Raw genomic sequence first — 15,014 nt, 5'->3', positions numbered from 1 at the left:
AGGAGTATATATATATATATATATATATATATATATATATATGTATATTTCTTTATGCAATATCATATATTGCGAAAAACGCACAATTTAACTTGGATGCGCAGATAGCCAATTTTCAAAAAAGCAGCGCACAGGAATACATAAATATGTAAATTGCCATTATCGATTCACCGAGAAACGTACATATACATTTTGTGATAATTAAGCAAAATGAATTCTGATTGATGATGTTAATTTAATCGGTTAAATTAATGTACAGCGTTGAATTCCGTGCAAATGATGTAATGTTTATCTCGAATTTTCGCTGTTATCGCGTTTTATTTCGATTTTCTCACAGATGCTCGTTATTGCAGAATTCCACCTGTCGTTATCGATATTATTATACCTCTTTCTCGAGCAACACAATGATCATTGATCGCGCAAAAACGATTAAATCGACGTAGGTACCAAGTACGCGCTCCAGCCAGGAGTAGCCTGCGCAATTTTAACAGATTCGTTATCCACTTCCGGTTCAGAGGACCGCATTAATTCGCGCTATGGAAATTTCGCTGCTCGCGTCGTTACTCCGATGAGAGAGAGAGAGGTACGAGGTTGCAAAGTTTCCAGTCCCTGGAAATATCGTCCATTATCCTCGATGCTTTCCGCAGAAAATACAGACGTGAATCAGGACAACGGTGTAAACAACTTTGCGGCTTTTCACGTCGGAAAACACATACTCCGCTCACTAACGCAAAAAAAAATATCGCTGCTACGAAAAATACACCGAGCATTCATCAAGCAGTTGTTGTATTATACCTACATATAATATTTATACTTTAAGATTGTAACTATCATAATGCTATCTTTGCCAATAGGAATGTTAATATATTCGTTCACGGAATAAATTGGATAAACTGAAAATTTTCGATATAGAATGTTATTATAATGTTATTTTAGAAATATAAATGAATATTGAATACACTGATTCTCAAAATAATATAATAAACAGCTGTTAGCCATTAAAATTGCAATAATAAAAAAAAACGCGTCATATTGAAACGGACGAATTTGTAGAACGAATAGATCAAGAAAGAATATAAAAAAATAAATCATATTTTTAATGGAAATATTGGATTGGTAAATAAGTTCATTCGGTCTTTCGGGTGGAATAAAACAATTTTATTGTTTTCAAAAGGATTAGCAATTATATTATTCAATAGCACATATTAGAGCAAAATTTCAGCATTAAAAATCTATTTTTTAATTGTGGTATGATATTTTTAACGGAGTTATGAGTAATCAAATTCGGAATGCTTTTTATACTAACACTCAGTAATAAAAAATCGTATAATATTTTTGAAAACGAAATTTTGAAGGAAAACGTTAAGTTTTCACATTAGATAAACAATTGAACATTTTTGCGTATTTTTTTGGGACAGGTCCAAAGTGAAAAGAAAATCTTTCATTTTTTTCATAATTTTTCTATATATAAAAATTAGCAAACTTTCGTAAACTCAAAAAATATAATAATCTTTTGAAAATAGAGATTTCAAAACCTTTTTTTTTAAAATTTAAATTTTGTTCATTTTTAACAAAAATATTGTATACATTTAAACTAACAGAACCAAATAAACTTATTTGTCAACATACTCAATATTAATATGTACTAATATATACTTTTAAATCATGCATCATAAATAATCTGTTGTATAAATATCGTTTTGATATCTCATGTTTTTCATATAATTGGTGTTGCAATTTTAATGACCAACAATTATTATATAGTACAATATCAACATATAGTTGAAGAAAATAAAAAGCTTATGACAAAATAAAAGAAAGAATATGACAAAATAGAAAATTTGATGGAAATTGTAAATGAAAAATCAACGTATTTTCAATACCTAAATTAAAAATCTCATGCATATATTTCGAATGTAACAATACCGATATAATGGAAATATTTCAATTCCCTGATTATACACGTACGCATCAAAACGCAATTCAATAAATCGTAATACATTCTTATGAAATGCTAATATTTTGCGAAATCAGTGTTACTGATGTTTTTTGGTAGGCAAAATGATAATGTGTATATTTTATGAAGAAGTATTGATACATTAGTAATGAATATATAGTAGATATTTGACAGGCATTAGCAGCTGATGTACATTACGAAAGTCAATATTGATTCTGTTGGAAATTAATGAGCAAACATCGTTTAGTTATACTAAATATCCAACAATATAATGCATCGCGCTGCAATTTGAGAGTATTAACTGTTCGCAAACGGCTTCATAAATCTCTTAATGTGTATGTAAAACTTAACTTGCTTGTAAAATATTGACAATCGTTGTTCAATATTCAATTTGACAATTCGTCGTTCATTAATACTTGTGTTGTTTGATTGAAAATGAAAAACAAAGTCGAAAAATATTTATAATTTGTTCTCGAATATTTACAGTTATTGTTGCAATTGCAGAGAACAGAAAAAAAAAGAATTCAATGAAAGAGCAAAATTTGCGGATGAGGTTCGTGTCTCAGGCGAGAGAGAATTCTTCGGGCGTAACATTTCCGAGGCGAATGGTTGGTCCTTGCTGATGGTCCGAGAAATGAAATGATGGTCGATGGTGAACATGGACTGTGTGAATAAAAAGTCACACACAGCTGCGCGATACTCACGGCACCCGCGGAGAGTAAAGTCACGACTGCGGTGGCAGAAGCTGAATCTTTTATGGACGGTGCACCCGTTACGGTTTACGGTTCAGAAATTTACAGCCGGACCGGAAATATAATTCGAAGGAGTACAAATTACGTGAGGAATTGTCCATGGTTAAAAAATCCATGAAAGTCGATCAAAAGTTTCGTCCGTCAAGCAGCGATCCAAATCGATAAACTTCAGCGATTAAATTCAATTTTTTTTTTTCTTCAAGAATTTTTCATCTCACAGACTTATACATACTGTTTTGAACAAAAAAAAAGCACATAGTCTGTCTAATTGAAATAGTCGCGGACGTGCTTCCACGGTACAATTAAAAAAATTCCCTCTTTTAATTAAATTTCAAACGTGTTTGAATTTTAAAATTCAGCTGTAGATATTACGATGAACTTTATTACATTAATTTAATTCTTCCGCAGATGAACAGAGGATTTATCGATATTCATAAGTCAGCGCCATGACGATATCCAGATATTGTATTCGGGACCAGAATATCCGTGCAGCTGTCGCGGACGTCGTTCGCGGGACGCATTGCCGATAGGCGGTACGCAAAAAGTCACGTAATGCGCGAACTTTTATACGGGAATGGGTAAAAACGGGCAATGGTAATAATCTACGGAGGGGATGGGAGAGAGAGCATCGTCAGCGCAGGGACACGCGCCGCTTGCTTGCGCAACGGTGTTTCTTACGACGTCCCACGTGCTAGGAAGTCGCGCCTGAACGCCTACTTGAAAATACGACCCACGTCGTACCGGATGACGCATCGATATGCGCGCCTTCGATGCTTTTATAGACCCCCGGTGGGCCAGAAAAAGCCACCAGGTCCGGGAGGGCCTCTCGACGGTACGCTTCATCTTCCAGATGCACGGCTATATCGATCGGTGATATATCGTACGACCGCCTTGACTCGAGTTAATGATTACACGCGGCTCCGTTCTATTTTCGATTTCTTCTCTCTTTACGACCTCATGGTTATTAAAACATCAACGCCCTTCTCTGAGATGATTTGTATTATATCTATAGATATTTATGAGATACGTCAGATGAAGTCGGAATAATTTAGGCATCAAATGGTTCCCTAAAATACTGAAAAACATTTGATTACTGATGTCTCTCAGATTGATTATTATTTCTCTCGGTTTAATTTTTATCTGTATATTTGTATCTGTGGACTTAGTATAAAAATATTTTTACATATTTTGTATGAGCAAAATAATAAAATGAAAGATTTAACCGATAAATTTCATTTTCAGCCATCAATTTTATATAAAATTTTGATTGATTTTACCAATAAACAATCTTATGTTCGAGATTTTTAATCTGTTAGAAAAGGATCAATAATACAAAATTTTAATTAAAGCATGATTTTTTAAATCTTTATTTATTTATTTGCATAGTTTTAAAACAATATTTTTCATTAATACTTGATATTAATATATGTTTAAAGATTAAATATTTTCAAGATTATACATTATTCAATCTTGAGAAAACATATTAAGTATCTATGAAAAATAATCAAATAAAATTGCTTTAAATTGTACAATAAATAAAAAGGATTTAAAAAATTGTCCTTATATAAAAATTTGTATTGCTTTTTAAATAGATTAGACAAATATCTCGTACTACAATCGGGTGAATTTTCGAATCTCAAACACACGTGTTGAGTGCTATCGAAAATCACGGTTCATAATATATCAGCGTTGTCGTTCGAGCCCTTCCCATCAATTTGTCGCGGTGCCATGTTCCCAGCATAGACATATCCTCATTTATCCCAATGTTCTATATGTCGACGACCAATTTGCTAATCGAGCCAATCATCCAATCGCATTAACCTTGCCGGCCATTCAGAGACCCCGGTCTCGTTTTTATTGGACGGTTCCTGCGACAGGATTTTAAATTCGCGTTCCTCGAGAACGATCATACAATTACGAGATATACGGTCGTTCCCGCTCGATCTAATTGCATCGCAGAAATAATAACTTGACAGAAGAAACTTGTCTGTTATGCGCGCATGTTAATTATCATTTACAAATGTCACATTATGGAGATATCTTGCGCAATTCTCCTCTTCATTCGTCTAGTGATTACGGGTACATGTACTTCAAGTCCGCCTTCCGACGATCGTTTAGACAATAACGTCAGCTTGTGCATTCCGGTACGAATTGCAATTCAACGTATGCTCGGGTAAAGCTGCAGTAATGCATAACGCGGCTGCATCCACTAGTCACGCTCAAGCTACCGGATTCGAGGGGGGAGATGACAATAACTGTCGCGATAATTGCACAAATGCGAACAAACGCGTGTGTACAGTACACGTGCGTTTGTTTAACGTTAAATTGCAGCCTCGTGAAATGTAAAATGCGTCACGCGTTTTTATAGAGGATATATCCATCAGAAATAATTAAACTGGGATATATTGGGCCCTCTCTCACCAAGAGAATTCGTCCCGGGATTTGGCTGTGCAATCAATTATAGAGATGGATGAAAAATTTCTGTGTGATGAATAATTTCTCGACGATATTCCACCGAAGTGCTCATTTCGATGGCAATTTTTTGGCGAGCACTTTATTAGAGATACCATGAAAACGCGTCGCTGTTCCGAGATTTTTGATTTTTAACGCGATTTTTCGCGCACGCATGTATGTGCCGCCGCGTGCTCAGTTATGTGAAAAGTGGTAGCACGGCTCCATAACACGCTCTATTTGAGATGAAATCGTAATCTCAATTCCCTTTCTCTCGCGTATGTTTTTTATTTCGCGAGAATCGTTCGACGCGCGTTCTTCGTAGCATCATAAAATTTAAGCGGGAAAAGCGAAATAATGCGACCGAGAGGTAAACCATTGGATTTTATAGGCCGCCAGTCTCTCAATCAGCGCAAGAAAAGTACTCCATCGTAGAAGAGAGGCAATAAAGAGCAAAGGGCTATAAAGTTATAATATGCTTCGTAGATTTTAATTCGCTCGCGAAGAGATTTGAGCTGTATTTATTGTATTTCCATTCCATTGCAAAGCATTCTTAAATATAAGACCTGCATTTCCTGACTTAACTGTTTATAACTTTGTTACGTTTATAACTTTATTAATATATATATATATACTAGATATACTAGATATACTAGATATACGAATTGCATTGTGAAATAAAAAGAGGGAAGCTTTTAAATATAAATTTCAGATATAAATCTTTTACGCTGCGTAAAGCTCTAACGAATTTCAATAAAAATTTATTGGCGAGATATCTCATAAAGATTATTATAAATACGAATTAGAATTTTATTCAGTTAAGAAAAAAGTTTGTGTTAAATTTCATATGTCTCAAAATTTTACTAAAATTTTTGTATTAATAATGTTACATGAATACGGTAGAAAGAAGTAATACAAATTTTATTTAACACAAAATACTGACATAATTTAAGAGCAAATGTAAAAGCATATTTTTCAGTAAAATTAACATTACATGTTAAATTAACATTTTATTCTTTTTACCTTATGAAATTTACGTTATAAAATAAAATTTTATATTATATCTCTCTATTTACTCAGAAATTGATATTTTAACAATGTGAGATATTAAATATCAATTTAACATAAAATATTCAAATAACACAATTACATTATGTTAAATTAACACTCAGATATGTTAAAAATTCAATACAAAAACATTTAACAAGGATCAGTTTTAACACAAATATAAATTATGTTCTACTGTGTATAATCATTATAAGTAATCTTAAATATTATAGTAAAATTGTATTTAAATAATGTTAAGCTTTATAGTTTATTTTTGCTTATTTTGTATGTATTATAATTAGATGACGCGTTACATCAATCGCGTTATTCAACTGCAGTTTCACTTATTGCGTGCTCTGATTTCTCGTTTTCTCATACTTATTCAATACACGTAACGTTTTTCATCATATCGATTTATAAATATAAATCTATTTACGTTTATATAAATTCAACTATTAATTTTTGCAAACGATAAATTATTATTATTATTATCATTTTTTATATAACTTTTCTAATCATTTTTTAATATCAACTCCATATCACTTTGAGCAAAATTCAAATGCAATAAATTGAAATAGTGATACGAATTTGAATAACAATGACTATATAAAGAGGAGTATGTGTCGCGCATCGCGATACATTGTATATTGTAAAATATGGAAAGTATATTACAGTACGCAGAGGAGAACGCAGTCACGTTTTACGGACAAAGACGTGATGGCACGCAGCGATAGGAATAATCGACGATACATGAAGAAAGAAAGCTCATGGGCCAGCTGTATCGAGAAGGGTGAGCACATCCGTGATGTCTCTGTCGCGCGCAGCTACACGGCTATATAGTATATATACACTCCCACGATCACTGCGCTGCGACTTACTTCCGGAACAATTTATTATTCAGAGGATAGCCGAGATTTAAAAAGCTCCTCCAGTCATCTCTATGATTAATGGGGCAGATATTGACGACAGATATCTACCCTGCGCGATAAATATATAGAATACATGGTAGCTCTTCGTTTCGGTGCTAAAAAAATTGACAAAATGTCTTTTACATCGTTATGCAATAAAGGAGAAAGAAAGTACATCCGGATATTGAAGAATTTGCACAAATTAACTCTTTGCGATTTTATTGATTCGATATAATATTTCTCGCATTATAAACAATATTATACATTATATTTTATTTACGAATAATTAGGAAAAATTAAAGACAAAATTATTATATATTACTTGATCTTTGTTCATTTATACTCAGAGATAAACATAGTAGTGATAACACAAGTTTTATACGTAGAATTATACAGTTAAAGTTCTCTCAATTTATTCCCTCAAAAGAGATCTAGTAGTAACAAAAATAAAAAAAGGAGGACTAATATTATTTATAAAAGTAAATATTACTTTTTCAATGAAACTGTTTCTCAATTTATTTTTCGTTCGATATTAAACGTTTACGTTCATTTTTTAAAGATACTTTGTACTTATTGCCAAGACTAAATATAATTTATATATATATATAATTGAATAAATTAATAATTGCAATAATTCTAAAATAATCATCTTTTTCTTTGAATATGCGAGAAATAGTTTGGATCGCAAAGAATTAAGCATTGTACATCGAAACAAAATAAATCGCATTCTTCTCGCGACTTCTCTTTAGACTTTGAGGATCTCTCTCGCGCGAGCAGGATATTAAAATCATCATCCAGAACATACTTTGGAATGCGCAGCCTTTTCCCCTATACGACGATGATAATCGGAAGCCATCATCGTAACTCTAAAAGCCAGGCTCATTGGCGGCGTAATAGCAGTCAGGGTATATCTACGGATCGGCATCAGTGAACGTCGCGGCCGTGTAGTTGCACCAGCAGCTGCACAGCCTTGGACATGCAAAACTGTAGGCTGCAGCGGGGAGAACGAACGACCGCCGCCAGCGCCCACACTGTCCGCTTGTACGTGCGTGTGTAACTGGGATTGCATCGTGGAAAATTGGATAATACCGCGGCCACCGCCGACGCGTGGACGACAAGCATCGGTCGTCGTTGCGAACCATTGCGCGCCGCGTTTCGTCTCGTTTCGCCTCGTCTCATTTCGTTTCGTTTCGGGTTGGCGCGGACGAATTTTGCAAATTTTTCACCGGCAACTGTCTAAAATGTGGATTCGTTTTCATTTTCGACGCTACAACGAGCCAACAATGAGCGAGATGCTGGATATTCCCGGAATTTCCGACTTTATCGCACGATTAACGGTGGCCAGGAAATGAAGCGAGTGGAATTTTCATGAAATGATGCTTCATGGCGCGGCGTGCATTCGGTCGTTATCGAATAAACGCGAATGAAATTTCGAACGATAAATAGTGTTTACGTATCTTTTCTCTTTTTCGTTCAAAGAAATACAATTGAAGAGAATATTCGTCTGATATGACAAATATATAGATAAGACAGTATAATTTTGAACATAGTACTCTGAAGGTCGGTTCTTTATTTTCTGATTAACTTGATTAGATTTTGTATAGTGAGTAACTTTTAAAGTTATCACACACAACTACAAAATTATCAGTTTAGTAATCACTAGAAAATTACAATTTTTATATCAAGTTAAGTCTCACTACAAGTTAATCGGGAAATTAAAAATTGGGCTTTAAAATTATGTTTGAAATTATAACTGAAAATGAGTAATTTCTAAAGTTATCACTACAAAATCACCATCAGTTTAGTGATTAATCATATCAAGTTAAGTTTAACCATAAATTAGTCAGAAAATGAAAAATTGAGTCTGAAATCAGATTTTGAATTTCCTTTCGAAATTCAAGTTTGGTAACTCTGATCTCATCATGGAGGACTAAAGAGTATCACCAAACAGAAAACAACAGAGTCAACAATCAAACTTAAAACATAAACTTAAAAAATTTCGATTCAAATCTTCATTTTGTTCAAAACATATACTATACTATACGTAACGATAGTACAAAATTTGTACTATCTTATCCCACTCAACCAAGGGATATCAACCAGGTTGATATCCCCGTGAATTAAATGAATAACGTAAAAGTAATGAAAGAACGTATGAAATAAAGCCGACAGGATATAAACTATCGCGGTCGTATCTAGGCAAATGTACGCGCGCGAGTTACGAACCGTTATTTATCGGGTTATTACGCCGAATGTCGTCCACGACACGGAAATAACGACGCGACGGCGCATTTAAGCGTATCATAAAGGGCCGCGCATCATCCATCCCTTGGATGATTCTCTTCTTTATGCCACCATCCCCTTCTAGCCCGGATATGAGGATTACTTTGCGCGCGGCTATTGCCCGCGCGACGATAAAAATTCCGTCACAGGGCATAAACAAGCAGCCTATATATCGGGACAAGCCATGTACCATCGGAGGCCTGTGTATATCGAACAACGCCTATGAATGTCGTCGTTTACTTGCATAATTGCCGCGCGATTAATTCCGCAAAACGAAACACGACCTGTTCGATGGTGTCGGCACTGATATCTCGGCACAGGTATTTATGATCCGATAAAAATGAAACATCGAAAGGATCGCTGTGATCCCTCCATTTTTACTGAAGCAAATGGAGGTCACAGACGCGCTTTAATTGCCACGTGGTGCAATCTACGTCTTAATTAATCAAACCCGTGGTTAACGATGTTTTTTCATAAGTCGTGTGGGATAAAATTAATGGGGAAAGTTCCCCCTCGTAAAGCTCGTGAAAAATGCAGCCTGCCGTAGAGCTGAAACAATATTTTCCATTTAGAATTACAATTTTTCCGCTTTAATGACCGTAAAGCGGTACGTACGGTATGGCCACAAATTCGCGCACAATATATCTGTTTCATTTTCAGGAAAAAGTATGAAGAAGGAAGCAGTTTTAAAAAGAACGTATTGCAGAGCGTATTCAAATTGTGTATTTAGTTCGCAGTACCAAAGATACCCAAGTTTCATTAATCAATATTTGTTAATTGATAATACTCTTGCATCGCATTTTTTTTATCCTCCTCGCGAAATTAATATTCCTCTCTTAAACGTAATAACAATGTGATCCGCATCACTCGAGTGATGAAATTGGAATTTAATTTTCGTATCGAGGGTCTCGAGAGAGAGCTCTCCTATCGCGAAGTGCCTAGCTAATTTTCCAAAGAGTTAGAAATTTTAATACAGAGGTCGGTTCGGTGAAAATTCCACAATCCGCCGCATTCTCCGTGGATGCATCGACGTTAACCGTAATGTTCCACCCCGTTCCGTTGCAATACGGTTCGTGGCAGCCGAGGAAAGTGTAACGTCGTTGTCGTTGTCGTTGGAAAGAAAGTCGTACGTAAATAAAGAACATTTCGCCTTGTTCTCCTGAATTACGGCGCGCGTAATTACGGTCGTCGCGCAGCGAGAAAAGATTAATGAGGCCGAGGTAAAATAAGAGTCGAGCGTTACAGTGAGGCTACAGGCTATTCCTTCTGTAGCGGGCGCTACAGTGCAGTGGTAGATATACACCGGATATCGTGATGTGCACTTTTATTCGAATCTGAGTTTGAGGTGCTTTAGAGCGAAACATTCGTACTTTGCGCTTTGGGGCGAAATATTCGATTCACCATAACCGCTGCATATCGCCAATCCCAATTTTTCGACCGACCTTTTAATTAAGCGACCCAAATCCCCTTTCTAAAGCTGCGGCAAACTTTTCGCGCTCGGCCGATCGCTTTGACATCGCGTTACAAAAGAAAAAATTTATATCGACGTTATGTAACTGTATTGCTTTAACCGTATTGTGGTTACAATATGGACAACCATTTCATTGCCGAGCTCGCGCTGTCGTTTTTATTGCTCGGGAAGATTGCGCTATTTTAATTCTAGGCAAAAACGTGAAGGATTATAATAAAAGGTATCATAAAATACACAAAGTATTGTAATCGTTAAATAAACAGAAAAATTGAAAAAGTTAATTAAAAGAGTTATTCTTTCTTTTAAAACGGTTCAATGAATGTGAATCTTTTTACATAAAAATTTGATAATATAGCCAACAATATTTAATAATAATTATATTCAGCTAGAAATAATAATTATTATTATTTGTAGCTGAAGAATTTATTATAATTATAAAATAATTTTTTATTTTATTTTGTTGTGTACTATCGAATAAATAATGTGTTTTTTATATTTAGAGGAAAAGATATTGTATGTGTTAATTTTTGTTTTAACTTTTTCTCTCTCAACACCTAACGTTATCATTAAAACTTTATCATAAATATGTATTCGCCCGACTAATGTAAAAAGTTTAATAATAAACCGGGCTTGTAACCAGGAGAGAGAAGCGGGCGGATAACACGGTTTGATCAAGCACTCGCCCGTTTTGTCGTTGCATTTCGAGGTGTGGTAACGCGTCGAAAAATTAACTAACCGCATCGCGTCGATGTTTTTTGAAATAGGAAAAAAAAAGTAAAAGGAAAACGACGAATTGTCGACGATTACTCGCGATTTCGTCCTCGTCTCTCGCGCGGACAGTTTCACGACGAGTTAATACATTTTCGAATCCGGGTAACCGGACCGCCGTAAATTTCACGCGTGCAGAACTCGCACCACGCAGCGGCGATAAATTGGTGGACGTTAACACCCCCGTCAACGAAACAGCTGGTACGCGAATTTTTTTCCGTCGCGCAATCAGCGGATCGTACGCGTACGATCGTACGGAATCGTCTTTTTTCCTTTTTCTTTTTCTAGCCATTTGCCACTGTCATCGCGGAGAAGGCGAATTGTCACACGGCGAAATCGTGTGAAATTTATATATCACTCCCTTATTTATAAAGTGACAACTAAAAAAATTCAGTTTTCCAGAGAAGCTATTTTTTTGCAAAGAAACTATTTTTCAACACAGAAAAAAAAATAATTCGGTAACAGCAAACCTATAACTTACTGCGCAAATTCATCACATCTATAACTAAGAAGATTTGATGGTTTAACAAATCGCTAATGTTATTCAGCTGTCAACTTTGCTACTTTAAAAAATTGACTGTCTATATATTAGACTGTAGATTTGCTGAATCAGTAAAATTTTCAGCTGTGTTTTTTTTCTGTAAACATAACAGCAAATTACCGACTAATCAAATAATATCATCCAATTTCTGTAACCAATCCAATTATAATAATAAAATCATAATAATCACTGAATGCTCACTATGAGTGTGCTCTAAGTCTGTTCGCGTTGCTTGAAATTCTGGAAAATTTTTATACTTAAAAGAATGAATGTATTCTCGGGCGCGTTGAAGAGGAAGAAGACGAAAGTGCAAAAAATACGAGCAACATGAACAGACTTTTCATCTTCTAAACGCAGAAATGAAACATAACTGGTCGATTTAGTTTACCCTACTCTATTTGCCCTCGAGAGGTGATCCGCGATTTATAAAACACCGTATATATTAATATTCAAATGAAATAAAAAGTTTCGAGGTGAGGTCGAGCTTAAACTTTCGCATGATATTCGAGATGTCAACACTTGAGGGAGGCATTCACCACCGACAGACGAACGACAGTGGTTTCTTTAACGGACACACGAGCCGGGGTCGTCGACCGAATGATCGTCGACATGATACCGGCGATACAGCGAGAGCGATCTCTAGGCGACAATCAACTCCAGGATAGAGACACCCGTGAGGGAAGTTAAAGCGGCGGATGTTGAAGAGACCAATTATGGAGAAGGCACACTAGCCGTTAAAGCGGCCTGCACACTATAGTATCGCTGAATAATTTTCGCTGCTCTGTCCAAGTGCGATCGACGGAAATCTAAGTGCCAGTGCGACTTCGGGTGTCTAGACATTCTCAATCGAATACACGATCATTGAATCAACCTCAGAAGCGTTTCGTTGCCAAGAATTTGCATAAAGATTAGATGGTAATGTTAGTGTAAAGCCGCTCGTAAGTTTGAAATGATTAATTGTAATTTATTATCGTTTCGTCACGTTGGATAAAATTGCGAAGAAAAGATTCACGAATCTGAAAATCGTCACGATTAATAAACTCTAAGATATTGAGTTACGCAATAATGAAAAATAGCTGCAATTTTATACATGATAAAAACAAAGATAAAAAGCTCTGTAGAGCTTTTTATAGCTTTTGTCTGAAACTAGAAATGTCAATATCGCAGACTGTGACGCAGAGTATAAGCGTTATTTAAAAAATGACACATTAAGATTTCTAGAAAAGTGGAAAAACTATTTTTCAATTTGACAGAAAATTATTGATTAAATGACATTGGCAAAATATATTTTTAACTTAATCTTTTGTCATTTTCATTTCAAAACCACTTTTTTCAGTTATGATGATTTCGATGATCTTTTTAACCTTTACAAGATAGAAAACCACTGTTATGCCGCTGAAACAGTGTCATATTTTGAGGCAAAAATGTAATGAAATAATAAACAAGACTTACTCAAGAAAAAGTTGTCTGATTCTAAAAATAAATTTCCACTTCTTAAAAGTAAAAAATCACTCTTTTTAAGTGATGATTTTACATCAATATTTATAAAATAATACAACAATATTTATAAAATAATTTAATATTTATAAAGTTCTGATAATTATCAGGAGTAATTTATTCGGTGTAATAACTCGGAAATCAATTTTTCTAAGTAGTATCACTTTTAAAATAAAGGAGTGATATTATTCTTAATACACACACGATGGTTTTTGCCATCTTTACTACATTCGTGTCCTTGGATAATTTTCATCACTTTTATAGTATATAAAGTTATTAAGTGATTCTTACATTGACATCTTTGTCAAGAAAATATTTGTAAAATTGTTAAATGTTATAACTATAAATGTTATAACTAATTACAGTCAAGAAAAAATGCATTTTTTCATACAAAAATGCAAAACTCTGAAATAAAACTGTTTAAAGGAAAAATATATCTCAATCTCTTAAAAATGATATTCCAAACTACAGAAAAAGAAAAAATAGTTCAAGTGTTGGCTATCCAAAAAGTTTAGTTATTATGTAACCCAATGATATATTTTTTTACAGTATATATAAATGAGTATAAATTAAATATTTATTTCAAGAAAAAAAAATACTGCTATATAAAATGCATGAATGATCCAATCGTGTGTATTAAAGGTTAGAAAGGTTAGTACCTGGAATTTGATTGTCACAGTGATGTCAATAGACAACGGACACGTTACTCAAATATTAGAACAGAGCAATGAATATATCTTGCCGATAGGACAAGCTATCCATACTGATCTCTCTATCTCGTTGATGATATGCTGCGACTTGAATGTAAATATTATGTAAATTAATACTGCGCGCTTTCTACTGCGTAAAAAGATTCGCATTCGATGATATAACGGCTGCAAAATATTTTGAATTTTCAGACGTGATGTGTGATCTCTACGAAGCTTAAAATTGCTTCATATGCAATTTTAATAAACTTTTCCACTGCCGTATCGGATTAAAAAAATATTACACTTTTTATAAATATATATCCGTGAAATTCATTTTTTCCATGTAAATTTCGCAACTTCGTTAAAATCGCTACATCGTGTGAGTGTAAATAAATGAGAATAATTTGGTATTCTAAGTATGAATATTTTGTGCAGCAGCTCATCTCGCTATGTGACAAAATTGTATGTCACTACTAATCGTTTCGTCGTAATAATGTGTCTCCATAGTCTCTCGCGAAAATAGAATTTTAGATTTGCGCAATGGAAACAAAGCATTCAGCGTGTTAGTTTCATAAAACTCGCGACAGAAAGTTCTAAAACGTCATGAAGTTTTAAATTGTCATGAAGTTACTCTTAACGTTACATCTATA

The sequence above is a fragment of the Atta cephalotes genome (genome assembly GCF_000143395.1).
Source record: "Atta cephalotes unplaced genomic scaffold scaffold00015, whole genome shotgun sequence".
NCBI lineage: Eukaryota > Metazoa > Arthropoda > Insecta > Hymenoptera > Formicidae > Atta > Atta cephalotes.
The sequence above is the reverse complement of the archived record's forward strand: the minus strand, read 5'-3'. Positions refer to the sequence as shown.